Genomic DNA, 14,111 nt, shown 5'->3' on the forward strand with positions numbered 1-14,111 from the left:
AAATAGAAGTCTACTGAATTCTTGAGTTTCACGTTACCAGGCTCTTGTTCTTATGTTACAAGAGCAAACATAAATATCACTCTTCAGGTACAAATACACTGCTGAAGGTAAAAGTCCCTCCTCATATCTAGGGGAGATTGTAAACTGATCAGGGGTCACTGTGGTGGCCATTTATAAAGGAGTGGCTTCAGGTACCGTACCAGATCACATTAGGATGGGAGCAGATCACCGTGATCTCAGCAGGGGCACCCGCCAACTCTCATGTTGCGCATATAACCTCGAGATGCTAGAGCAAAGGTATAGACTGAGATCCAGTTCAGAGCCATCTGTTCCCTGCAGGTCACCAGGGAACAGCATGGGGGCGCTCTTCCTGTGCAAGGCGACCCTGTTCGAGGTTAACCCGGCCTGTGATCCTGAGGAGGGATCACTGATCTCCTCCGATCTGTCTAGGTACAGGTCACGGGCCTCGGTCGCCAGGTTCCGTATTCACAGGAGGCCTATGGCTGCTCTGACTGAGGGAATGGATGACAAACAACACGGCATGGCGTGTGAGGCCAAAACATGTGACAGTCTGGTTCGAGGTTACAACCAAAACCAGCGATGGGCCAATGTGTATGTGAGAGACAGAGATGTGCCCACACAGTGTGCGGAGAAAGGTCTATTGTCATTTGCCAAGTTGCCAAATCCCTAGTTTCCCCTGAGAGGCAGGTGGAAACTTATCCAAAAGGGGAACAGGATACCTGATCTGAAGTTCCTGCTGAGAAAGAAGCTGGCAGATTGGTGAGAAAGGTGGGTCGGGGGGGTGGAGTTCAGGCTGCGGCCTACGGTGAGGCATGAGGCAGCAGAATGAAAATGGAGCCTTCCTGATGCAATGTCACCTTCTCCTCCTGCACCGCCCACCAGAGCAGCTACACACTGTGCCACTCACCAAGGGTCATGTTGCAGCTGTACAGGACATTGGTTAGGCCACTGTTGGAATATTGTGTGCAATTCTGGTCTCTTTCCTAGTGGAAAGATGTTGTGAAACATGAAAGGGTTCAGAAAAGATTTACAAGGATGTTGCCAGGGTTGGAGGATTTGAGCTATGGGGAGAGGCTGAACAGGCTGAGGCTGTTTTCCCTGGAGCGTCGGAGGCTGAGGGATGACCTACAGATTACTTACAGTGTGGAAACAGGCCCTTCGGCCCAACAAGACCACACTGACCCGCCAAAGCGCAACCCACCCAGACCCATTCCCCTACATTTACCCCTGCCCCTAACACTACAGGCAATTTAGCATGGCCAATTCACCTGACCTGCACATTTTTGGACTGTGGGCGGAAACCGGAGCACCCAGAGGAAACCCACGCAGACACGGGGAGAATGTGCAAACTCCACACAGTCAAACCCGGGTCTCTGGTGATGTGAGGCAGCAGTGCTAATTACTGTGCCACCGTGCCGCCCAGTGACCTTATAGAGATTTACAAAATTATGAGGGGCATGGATAGGATAAATAGACAAAGTCTTTTCCCTGGGGTGGGGGAGTCCAGAACTAGAGGGCATAGGTTTAGGGTAAGAGAGGAAAGATATAAAAGAGACCTAAGGGGCAACTTTTTCACACAGAGGGTGGTACGTTTATGGAATGAGCTGCCAGAGGAAGTGGTGGAGGCTGGTACAATTGCAACATTTAAAAGGCATTTGGATGGGTATATGAATAGGAAGAGTTTGGAGGGATATGGGCCGGGTGCTGGCAGGTGGGACTAGATTGGGTTGGGATATCTGGTTGGCATGGACGGGTTGGACCGAAGGGTCTGTTTCTGTGCTGTACATCCCTATGACTCTATGACTCTAGAATTCCAGTGAGCACAGCCTCATAGACTGAGAGAGACTGTGATAGCCTCAGGTGCTGGAGCAATGAATGCTGGGAATGGGCCCTCAATCAGCCCCATGGTAACCAAGGGGAGCTGAGTGGTCACAACGACAAAGCAGCAGAGATTTGTGGTCATTCACAGGGTGTGGGGATCATTGGCTAGGCCAGAATTTACTGCCCATCGCTGATTACTCCAGAAGGCAGTTAAGAGTCAACCACATTGCTGTGGGTCTGGAGTCACATGTAGTCCAGACCAAGTAAGGATGGCAAATTCCTTCCCTAAAGGGCATTAGTGAACCAGATAGATTTCCCCAGCAATGGATTCATGGTCATCATTAGACTCTTAATTCCAGATTTTTATTGAACCAGATGGGTTTTTAGGACAATCAATAGTGTTGACAGTGGTTACCATTGGGCCAACTCTTTATTCCAGATTTGCATTGAATTCAAGTTTCCATGGTGGGATTTGAAAACATGTCGCCAAAGCATCAACCTGAGGTTTGTGGATGATTAGTCCAGCGACTGTCCAGGTTAGTGAACCATCTGGTGGAGAGGGCAGGGACTATGTGCAGCTTCATGTGGAGTACGGGGTAAGGGGTGTGCGGAGTCCGTGCACACTGTAGGCTCTGCCTTGTTTGGGCCTGTAGCTCCCTGTGTTGAGAGGTCAGAACAATCAACCCATGTGCATTCTCTCTCGCTGTCCGTCACTCCAGCCATTGGCCCTGTAACGCAGTTGCTAGGCGAGTGAGGGAGGGTGTGGGAAGAGGGCACCTCGATCTGCCCTCTCAATATCAATTCTCATTGGACTTGCCATCGTGCCTTGGAGCGGGAGGGAATTCCTGCTGTCCCCAAGCTTCCTCTCGGGGTACTCCATGGCGAGAGGCCTCTCAGCCTCCCCTTACCATTGACCCAATGACCTCGGGGGATGCAGGGCTGAGGAGGTTGTCCCTTCACCCAGGCAGGGCATGGAGCCTTCGAAACAAGGCCCTGGATCTCCTGGGGAAACACATCAAAGTCATTTCAGGCACTTGGGCAACACACTATCTCCAGCTCAGATGGTGATGGTAAGTTCACACAGAGAGGTAAAGTTGGGAGGAAAATAAACACAAAGGAGCCAAAGGTATCACAAAGGTAGCGTGGGTATTTTTACACCACTTACTTTGTCACGTATCAATATCGCATAATCTCCTGTTTTCGTTATTATTTTCATCAATATTTTTGTTCTCGTTCTGAAGAAGGGTCACTGCACTCAGAACGTTAACTCTGCTTTCTCTCTCCACAGATGCTTCTAGTCCTGCTGAGTTTCTCCAGCGATTTCTGTTTCTGTTTCAGATTTCCAGCATCCGCAATTCTTTGCTTTCTTATGTTCTCATTGACATTGTCGTTTGTGGGGATTAAATTAGTCAGAAAGCTGACTGCACTGATGAGCCTCCTGGCTGGTAACTAGGAGAAAGTGAGGACCGCAGAAGCTGGAAAATTAGAGTCGAAACGGGTGGAGCTGGGAAAGCTCAGCAGGTCAAGCAGCATCCGCGGAGCAGGAGCATCGATGTTTTAGGCATAAGCTCTTCATCGAACATTGACTCTACTGCTCCTCGGATGCTGCCGGATCTGCTGTGCTTTTCCAGCGCCACCCTTTTCGACTCCTGGTTGGTAATCAGTGATGGCTGCGGGGGTGATGTTAGACATCTCCTTTGTTGTTTAGGAGGTCATAATGTTGGGTGTTTGCAATCAATCCTTACTTAATCTTCATGTGAGTGTTCATTGAGATAGCCGTCAGTCTGTGTGATGCACAGGAATGCAGCTACACCTTCATATGAAGTGTCCAGGTAATTGTGTTACACAGGGCGAATGGGACTGCCTCGTGTGAAATCAAGGCGCTGAAATGATGCAGCAGCTTCCAAGATGGCGATCGTTTTCAGTCTGCTGATTTGTCACATGTCCTGGGTAACAGTCTCCCGAAGTGAATCTGTGTGTGTGATTGGGATCTACCAGCTTTGCAGTTCTCAGTGAGAGAGGGTGCAGATTCTGAGTTAACCCCTGAAAGCGAACCAGGCAGCTGTTGGTAGACACCCCGAGCAGGAGAATGGTTGCATTGTGTTCCCCAATCTTGTGTTTGTGGTATCTCCCCCCCCCAACCTCCCAGTCACATGCCTCTCCACTCCCCAGGCATCCATTAGAAGTCTGTACACATACGTGTCCTCTTGCTGAGCTCTGTCTGAGTTACAGAGGGGATGCTGCCCTCCTGTGCTGGCCCAAAGCAATGGTTCACTATGTTGCTCAGTCTCACTGTGCGCAACATAGTATGAGTACCAAGGTTACCCCATATGCTTCATACTGCAGAGCTCCCCCTGACCTCTCAAAGTCACTGGAACGCATTTTCAACATGCCCATGGTCTGTACGATGGTGTAACAGGAAGGGTGTTACATTTCAGTTATACAGGGTGTTGGTGAGACCACATCCTGAATACTGCAGGAAGTAAATGCATTGGAAAAGGTTCAGAGGAGGATTGTGGGATGTGGGAGATGATGGCCTAGTGGTATTATGGCTGGATTCTTAATCCAAAGACCCAGGTAATGTCCCGGGTCTTCAATAAAACATCTGGAGCTAAAAGTCTATGATAACCAGGAATCCATTGTTGGGGGGAAATCCCATCGGCTTCACTAATGCCCTTCAGGGAACAAAACTGCCATTCTTACCTGGTTTGGCCTACATGTGACTCCAGACCCACAACAATGTGGTTGACTCTCAGTTACCCAGAGGGATGGGCAATAGTTGCCTAGACAGTGATGTCCTCATTCCATGAATGCATTAAAAAATACATAGGTGGGCATCGCTGGCTGAGCCAGCATTTATTACCTGTCCCTAGTTGCTCCTTTAGATGGTGGGGATGAGCTGCCTTCTTGAACCACTGCAGTCTATGTGCTGTGGGTTGACCCACAATGCCCTGAGGGAGGGAATTCCAGGACTTTGACCCAGCGACAGTGAAGGAATGGCGATATATTTCCAAGTCAGGATGGTGAGTGGCTTGGAGAGGAACTTGCAGATGAAATTGATAGTTGGAATGAATAGATTGTCATGTGAGGATAGGTTGGACTTGTTTACATGGAGTTTAGAAGAGTTATGGGGAATATGTATAATTGGAACTCTCTGCCTCAGAAGGTGATGATATGGAGATGCCGGTGTTGGACAAAAGTGGGCAAAGTTAAAAATCACACAACACCAGGTTATAGTCCAACAGGTTTATTTGAAAGTGCAAGCTTTCAGAACGCTGCTCCTTCATCAGGTAGCTGTGGAGCATGATCAGAATACACAGAATTTATAACAAAAGATCACAGTGAACTGAAACAATATATTGAACAAACCTAGATTGCTGTTTGTTCAATATATTGTTTCAGTTGCACATCACTGATCCTGCTCCACAACCACCTGATGAAGGAGCAGCGTTCTGAAAGCTTGTACTTTCAATTAAACCTGTTGGACTATAACCTGGTGTTGTGTGATTTTTAACTCAGGAGGTGATGGAGGTGGGTAATTGAATGTTATTAATACAGAGCGGGATAGATTCTTCGTAAGGAAGGAAATCAAGAATTATTGGGGAAAGGTGGAAAGTTGAAACACAAACAGATCAGCCATGATCGTCAAGGGTGACAGACCAGGAACAAGTGGCCAAGTGGTCTAATTCCACTTCCATTTGCAATGTTGATATGTCTCTGATGGAGATGGATTGGTACCTTATGGTGCAGTGCAATGGGGGACACTGTCCTGGTGTCATTGAGCAGCTCTGGAAGGCATAGCCACTGTCACCCAGGATCTCCCCAGACCTTGTGATTGGGGCAGAAGTCCAGGGTCCTCAGAAAGCTGCAGGGGGCTAGAGGGGATGAACCGTGAGACCTCCCTGGAATGCGATCATGGAGCTGTCTGACAGTTGACATTTAGAGGGACAGTCAGAGTCACTGCCGGCTGTTTCCCGGGAGCTGGGAAGGCAAAACAAGAATGGTGAGTGAGCCCTCAAACTTGAGGGAAATGAGTCACAACTGCAAGACCAATGGGCCTTGGCTGTCATCATCCATGGTCACCCGGTCAACTCATTGGCACGATGCAAGAGGGCATTGATCACTCTCTGAAGTGGGTGAGCCTGCACAAAGACACACTGTGCCCCTGACCCTCACCCCCCCCAACCCATAAGGTCCCAGAGGCAGTGGGACAGGGGTGTGGGGGCAAGAGCTGACTTTGAGGGCCCCAGGCAGGGACTTGTGGCCTGACCCTAGTGGTGCCAGGCTTCACTCCAGCCCATTTCAGGATTCATTCCTTGGCACAGTCCGTCAGTGATCTGGAGGTAAGTTGCCTATGTCCTGAAAAGGCACTGCCGCATCAGTGACATGATCAAAACCTTCCATGGAAGTCTGCCTCCTGATCACATTCACCCTTCAATCCAGGTCCTCAGCTGTCGACTGGCCTCCTGCACCTGAGGTTGGGACAAGCCAGTGATTGACTCCACAGACACTCCTACTCTGATTCCTCAACAGCGTGTGGGCAGCGTGAAGGTCAGCATTTATTGCCCATCCTGCCAATAGGGAGGGAATTCCCATACTCAAACAACGTCGAGAATGGGAACATTGCGAGGAAATCCCAATCGCAGTAAGGAGCAGCAACAGCTGTTTAAAAATTAACAGCACCTTCCACATCCGTTGGAATGATTGACTCAGACAGTATGCCCCTCCCAGTGACAGGCAAGTGTCAGGCCTTTCAGAACAGGAATGTGAGGCTTCAAGGCCTGAAACCTCAAATGTCCCGAGTCTTTAATATTAACAATCGGCTGAGAGATGCTTTGAGTATAAATTACAACTGTCCTAAACTTCAAGTAACACACAGGTGTATTGTTAGGGATCTTGTGCTGACAGGTGAGGTGTTTTCACGTTATGGGAGATGCTTTAGTCCGTCCACTTTAGAAAGGGTGATGACAGTGGTGGCAATGAGTTCTTGCTATAAGTGACTAAGTTTCACTTGACAGAAGCCTTAATGTACTGGACACTCGAGGCTTTATTAACCTTTGACCTTGAGTTGTTCCCACACACATGGTGAACCGCAACCTCGCTGGGATGTTTGAAACGACAAATGGTCAAATAGGCCTCAGTCCAAATGGCTAAGTAGGCCCAGACTTTAATGCAGCTTTACCCAAAACAAGACCTACTGAGTTGCCTTTGTCTGGGAATGCTTGTCATCTCTGAAACTTGAATCGGAGTGTTCTTTAATATGCTGGGAGCTCTGTCACCAAACAGGTGCCCGCTTCATGAACAGACACCCAATTAACCCATCCCTCAAGGCCGTAGATCAAGTCAATAAAAAGGGTCTGAAAAATAAACACAAACGTGCCTCCCTCTCCTTTTCGCTTCAGTGATGTAGTGAAGTGAATCCAGGCTCTTTGATAGGCATCTTGTGGCTCCGGTTCTTGCAGCCCTCCCCTGAGGTATGACTAGCTGTAATTTCAGACTGGAATTGACCAGGTCACGGAATAAAGGCAGGACAGTCAGGGGGCTTTGGGGGGGTATCTCACCGGCAGGTAAAGATGCACTAACATTCCTTTGCGCAATACTCCAATGGTCCTCTGTGACAACCAAACATCCTGGCTAAAAGACCCATGTCCTGCAGCAAGGGGTAGGATCACGATAAAGACTGTGGTCTGGAAAGTGACAAAACTTGTACAATTCGCACACTGAGCATAAATGTCTTTTCCAGTCATTCTCTATGATGTTAAAAGAATGAATAAATGACTTTTGAATGAAAGAATATTGTGAAACTTAAAAGGGTTCAGAAAAGATTTACAAGAATGTTGCCAGGGTTGGAGGGTTTGAGCGATAGAGAGAGGTTGAATAGGCTGGGACTGTTTTCCCTGGAGCGTCAGAGGCTGAGGGGTGACCTTATAGAGGTTTATAAAATCATGAGGGGCATAGATAGGATAAATAGACAAAGTATTTTCCCTGGGGTGGGAGTGTCCAGAATTAGAGGGTGTAGGTTCAGGGTGAGAGAGGAAAGATTAAAAAGGGACCTGAGGGGCAGCTTTTTCGCACACAGGGTAGTACATGTATTGAATGAGCTGCCAGAGGAAGTGGTGGAGGCTGGTACAATTACAGCATGGATCCCGCCCCTGTGGGGAAACTTTCTTTCCTGTCTACCCTATCTACTGTAGTGATTGTAACGTGGTCAGCCAGGTGGACTGTGTGGAATATGAGTTCCCTGATTGGGGCTGTTAATCTGGTCCAATCAGGGAGCCCTGGCTGACAGATATGAACAGGAGTGTCAGAGGTTCTGCTCCCTCTGAGAGCTAGCTCTGAGGGAGCCTGAGCAGTGTCAAGTGCAAGTCAAGAGTGAGTTGGTGATGGGATACTGGCCTCTGTAGAGTTATTTCATTTACAACTGTTATAATTTTATACATCTCAATCATATCCCCCTCAGTCTCTTCTGTTCTAAGGAAAATGATCTCAAACTCTCAGTAGGCCTAAGAGGGGCTGATTGGCTTCCTTGTCTCCCTAAGGTTCCTTTGTGCTTACCACATTTTGTGCCAGATCGATATCCCCATTTGAAGGTGACTGATGACCAGGAATCCATTGTCAATTGTTGGAAAACCCTATCTGGTTCATTAATGTCCTTTAGGGAAGGAAACTGCCATCCTTACCTGGTCTGGGCCTACATGTGACTCCAGACCCACAGCAATGTGGTTTGACTCTCAACTGCCCTCTGAAATGGTGTAGCGAGCCACTCAGTTGTCCCAATCGCTAGAAAGTCACAACAAACAAATGAAACCGGGAGGACCACTGGCATCGACCTTGGAACCGAAAAAGACAACAGCAGCAGTTCAAGAAGGCAGCTCACCACCACCTTCTCAAGGACAACTAGGGATGGGCTATCACTGCTGGCCAGCCAGCGATGCCCAACTCCCGCATATCAATAAAAGGAAAGACAACGAGACTGAATGGAATAACCCATAAGATTTGTCAATGAGACTAATGGGACTGGACAGTACTACATGGGGAAGTGTTGTTGGTCTATGGAAACCTGGAGGTGATACCTTTTCAGCATCTCCTACCCTCAGCCCCTGCCTCTGGAGGCAAGTCCAGCTTCTTGACCCAAGCTTGGAGCCCGTTGTAAGGATTGTTTTTTCAAACATGTCCCTTTTACCTCCCCCCACCCTCCGCTGACTGACAGACATACCGTGCTTCATTGGCTGCTGTGTAAGCCTGTAAAGGAATATTTACAGCGATCCTGGGACTAAGTGTTGATCTAGGCCACAGACCTTGTTACCTTGTGTTCCATAAATCTGTGCCTCGTTCTTGCAACATGTAGAAATCTCCGTCGCGGTTTGGTTTGGTCACGGCCTAGTCGGGCACTTGTATTTTCTCGTCTACTCTTTCCAAAAGACTTGTTTGTCCAATGGATGAAATTGCAGTGATCCAGCAAGGTTTTTAATGCTGCGTTGTACATTTTTCATGGCAGGAGATATTTAGCGTGCGTCTGAAGACAGGACAGTAACAAACTACAGGAAAGGCTGCCACAACGCCACATTTCTTACAGAATCTGGTATTTGCTTTCTATTTTATTTCAGCCAAAGCTCAATTTCAATTAACACTTTGTAAGGAGTTGCTTGAGGAGCTCCCCACTGCACAAACAGCCGAAGGAGGAGTCCATTCAGCCCCTCTTAGTCTGGCTTCATCTTTCCCTTGGATTGAGGTGGATTGCAATTCAGCATCACACCCAGCCAGAGCCAAACCTCCCATTGCCTGTTTGGCTGTGTAGTTCATAGGTTCATAACATATAGATGCAGTATTAGGCCATTCAGCCCATCAAGTCTGCTCTATCATTCGATCATGGCTGATATGCTCCTCAACACCCCCCACCCCCCCCACTCTCCCCACCCCCATTTCCCTGCCTTCTTCACATATTCCTTCAACCCATTACTCATTAAAAATCTGTCCAACTCCTCTTTAAATGTACTCACTGTCCCGGCATCTACTGCCCTCTGGGGTAGTGAATTCCACAGATTCACATTCCTTTTGAAGAAGTAACTTCTCCTCAACTCTGTTTTTAAATTTGCTACATAGAGACATAGAAAACAGGAGCAGGAGTAGGCCATTCGGCCCTTCGAGGCTGCTCCACCGTTCAATATGATCATGGCTGATCATCCAGCTCAATGCCCTATTCTCCAGGTTCTCCCTTTGATCCGTTTATCCCGAAGAACTAGATCTAACTGCTTCTTGAAAACATTCAATGTTTTTGCCTCGACCACTAACTGTGACAGAGAATTCCACAGGCTCACCCCTGTCTGGGTGAACACAGTTCTCCTCATCTCAGTCTGAAATGGCCCACCTGTTTCCTCAGACTGTGAGCCCCTGGTGTTGGACTACCCCAACATTGGGAACATTCTTCCTGCACCTCCCTTGTCTAATGCTGTTAGAATTATGTAGGTCTCTATGAGATGCCCTGGTAATAATCATATCATAATTCCCCAATCTGTCTGTGTGAGTGAGTCTATGTGCATCTATGCGAGTGTGTGTTTGTATATGTGTGTGTGAGTCCGTCTGCATCTGTGTGTGTGTTTGTATATGTGTGTGAGTCTGTCTGCATCTATGCGAGTGTGTGTTTGTATATGTGTGTGTGAGTCTGTCTGCATCTGTGTGAGTGTTTGTATATGTGTGAGTCTGTCTACTTCTGTGTGTGTGAGTGTTTGTATGTGTGTGTATGTGTCTGTCTGCATCTGTGTGTGGGTTTGTATATGTGTGTATGAGTCTGTCTGCATCTGTGTGAGTGTGCTTGTATATGCGTGTGAGTCTGTCTGCATCTGGGTGTGGGTTTGTATATGTGTGTGTGAGTCTGTCCTGCAACTGTGTGTGCTTGTATATGTGTGTGAGTCTATCTGCATCTATGTGTGTGTTTATATATGTGTGTGTGAGTCTGTCCTGCAACTGTGTGTGCTTGTATATGTGTGTGAGTCTATCTGCATCTATGTGTGTGTTTATATATGTGTGTGTGAGTCTGTCCTGCAACTGTGTGTGCTTGTATATGTGTGTGAGTCTGTTCTGCATCTATGTGTGTTTGTATATGAGTGTGAGTCTGTGTGCATCTGTGTGTGTTTGTATATGAGTGTGAGTCTGTGTGCATCTGTGTGTGTTTGTATATGTGTGTGAGTCTGTTCTGCATCTGTGTGTGTTTGTATATGTGTGTGAGTCTGCATCTGAGTGTGTGCATGTGTGTGTGTATCTGTCTGCATCTGTGTGTGTGTGTGTTTGTGTGTCTGTAAATATGTCCATGTGTGTGTGACCTAGTGTGTGTCTGTATGTCTGCACCTTTGTGCATGTGTATATCTTTCTGTGTGTGTTTTGGTGCGCGCATGTGTGCGCGTGCATGTGTGTGTATATGTGTATGTCTTTCTGTGTGTGTTTGTGCGCGTGTGTGTATATATGTGTATGTCTGTGTGTGTGTGTGTATATACGTACTTACGTGTGTGTGTGTGTGTGAGGTGTGTGTCTATATGGGGAGTACGTGTTTCTATGTGTGTGTGCATGCGCACATGCATACACAGAGGGGGGTTCCTGATTTATGACTGTCTGATTTGAGATCGCTCATATTTCTGAACGTGATCCTGTGTATAGTTGTAAGTTTAAAGACTTGACATATGACCAGCTGCTTGATATTGTCCGGCTTTGTGTACGGATGCTGTACAAATGGCGCCTGTTCACCCGAAGCGTCCACTGGAAGGTGGGATCAGTCAGCAGGCAGTCAGCAACAGATTCTGTACCTGTCATCTCCCAATAGAATGATACCGCCCCTGTAAACCTTGTCAGCCTGTGCTTTTACGAAGGGGAAGGGAGGACAAACAACTTTTATGGCCGCCTCACAAGCAAACCCAGACTGATGTTTAAAGATCTTTTATGAGAGGAAGCATAGGTTTGTTAACGCGGAGGCCTTCGAATTCACCTGCCTTCATTACGATGGATCCCCTCTGATCTCTGAAGGGCAGCGAAGGTGACTCTCCCTGGGTTGGTGTTTGAACAGCATGGATCTAATCATGATGGATGACTGTGAAAGAAAGGAGATGGACAAGATAGGAGCCTATAATTGAGGAATGGAGATGGCCACAAGTGCTGGCACACTGCAGAATGTGACTAGTCAGGATATCCCCCATTCATCAAGAGATAAGAGACTAACATCTAGGCAGGTGAGGGGAGGGGACTCTCACCTGAGTGGGCATCTTTGAGCTCCAACAGATTGGGTTTCAAGCATTTTCTTAGCTTATGCCTTCCAGCCACGTCGTATGAGGCAGTGACAGCGCAGTGAGGGAGATAATATCAGCAGGGCTGAGGGGACATGGTCTCGCAAGGGACAATGGCCTCACTCGGCCCAGGTAGGCCATTCATCATCGAGGAGACAATGCAGCTGTCAGTGAGGGTGGTCACCTCCTCTGGGCACGGCTCTCTCCGCTGGCTTGGATGACAACAGCCAGACTTCGGGGCCTGCAGCTCACCCTGGAGCCTGAACAACATTCTCTCTATTCCCCGGCATCATGCACACTCCTTTCTCTGCTCTCTTCTTGCATTCCCCCCCCCCCCCTCTTTCACTGCAGCCTCCAGGTCATAGGGTGGAATAGCGACCAATATCTGGGTGTTAAAGCAAACACATCCAAGTTGGCTGCAGCGAGGATTCAAAGCTTCCTGGAGGGCCTAGTCTTTTGAGAGTCACGGTGATGAGGGACTCTGACAGGCAGCTTGGAGAGAGGGAGTCTCGATCTCTCGTGTTGAGGGATGGTAGGGGGAGGGTTGGGCTATTTCCATCAGAGAATAGCCCCTCGCTCCATAGGCCTGACAATTGCAGGCCTTGCAAACAGAGTGCCCTGAGATTTACCAGGATGTTAACCCGGACTGGACAGGTTCAATTATAAAGAGAGATTGGACAGACTGGAGTTGTTTTTTCTTACAGCAGAGGAGACTGAGGAGGTATTTAATTGGATATTAATAAAATTGCGAGGAGCATTGATCGGAAGAAACATTTCCCCTTGGGAAGGAGGGATTGATGACCAGGGGCACAAAGTAAATGGGAGGAGGGTTAGGGGGATGTGAGGAAAATGTTTTCAGAGGGTGGTGGGGAATCTGGAATTCCCGACAGGTAAATGTGGCAGAGGCAGAAACCCTGATTACATTGAGGAAGTATTTAGATGTGCTGTTATGATGCCAAGATCTACAAGGCTATGGGCCAAGTGCTGGAAAATGGGATTAGAATAGACTGAGATGGGTGTTTTTGACTGGGACAGCTTCAATGGGCCGAAGGGCTTTTTCTGTGCTATCGGCCTCTAGGGCTCTGTGATGGTATGACCTCTGACACTTCTTGCAAAAGTCAAATTCCTGGAATTCCCTCCCTCAGAGCATTGTGGGTCAACCCACAGCACATGGACTCCAGCGGTTCAAGATGGCCAGCTCACCACCACCTTCTCAAGGGGCAACTAAGGATGGGCAATAAATGCTGGGCCCAGCCTGTGACTCCCACGGCCCACAAGTCAATAAGAAAAGTCCCCAGTCTCAGGTTCTGATACTGACCAGTTAAAGGAAGGTGGTGAGTCAAGGCTACAGCAAAAAGAAAGACAACCTTATTCTAAAACCTTAAAAGTTAATCAACATTCAATGATGACTCAGTATTTACACAGGACTTCAAAGTGTTTCACTCAGGTTTTATAAAACACTGAGCTGATGCTGAGCAACTTGAGGCAATATCCGGGCTGGTTTTGGCCAAAGAAAAAGGGTTTCGAGCATTGTAAAGGAAGGGAAGGGTGTGGGTGTAAAGTGGGAAGGTGTAGGCAGGGTATTCCAGAGGGATTCTGGTAAATCTCTACCTGCTCACTTGTCACGTATCTCTTCCATTTGGCCTGTTGTCAGACACTATCCAGTGCAGGGCACCGAAACAACAGAAAATAGTGCCCGTTGTGTCTGTGAGGGTCTCACAGAGGGTGTTACTAACTTGTCAAGCAACGGGACATTTAGGGAAGTAGTCCATCACAAGATTATAATCTTCCCCACACACTGTGGATTGCTCTGTCATTATTTACATCCAAGGGAATGGGAGCAGAGGGAGGAGTATTGGCTGAGACTACCAGGCCAGTGACTTGGGCTCTATGTGGGTTTAGCTGTTCCTCATGGCTATGTTCTGGTCTCCTCATTATAGGAAGGATATTATTAAGTTGGGGAGAGTTCAGAAGTAATTTACCAGGATGTTGCCGGGA

Source organism: Chiloscyllium plagiosum, unplaced genomic scaffold (assembly GCF_037043375.1).
Source record: "Chiloscyllium plagiosum isolate Xiang-an unplaced genomic scaffold, Cpla_swu_hap1 HiC_scaffold_24, whole genome shotgun sequence".
NCBI lineage: Eukaryota > Metazoa > Chordata > Chondrichthyes > Orectolobiformes > Hemiscylliidae > Chiloscyllium > Chiloscyllium plagiosum.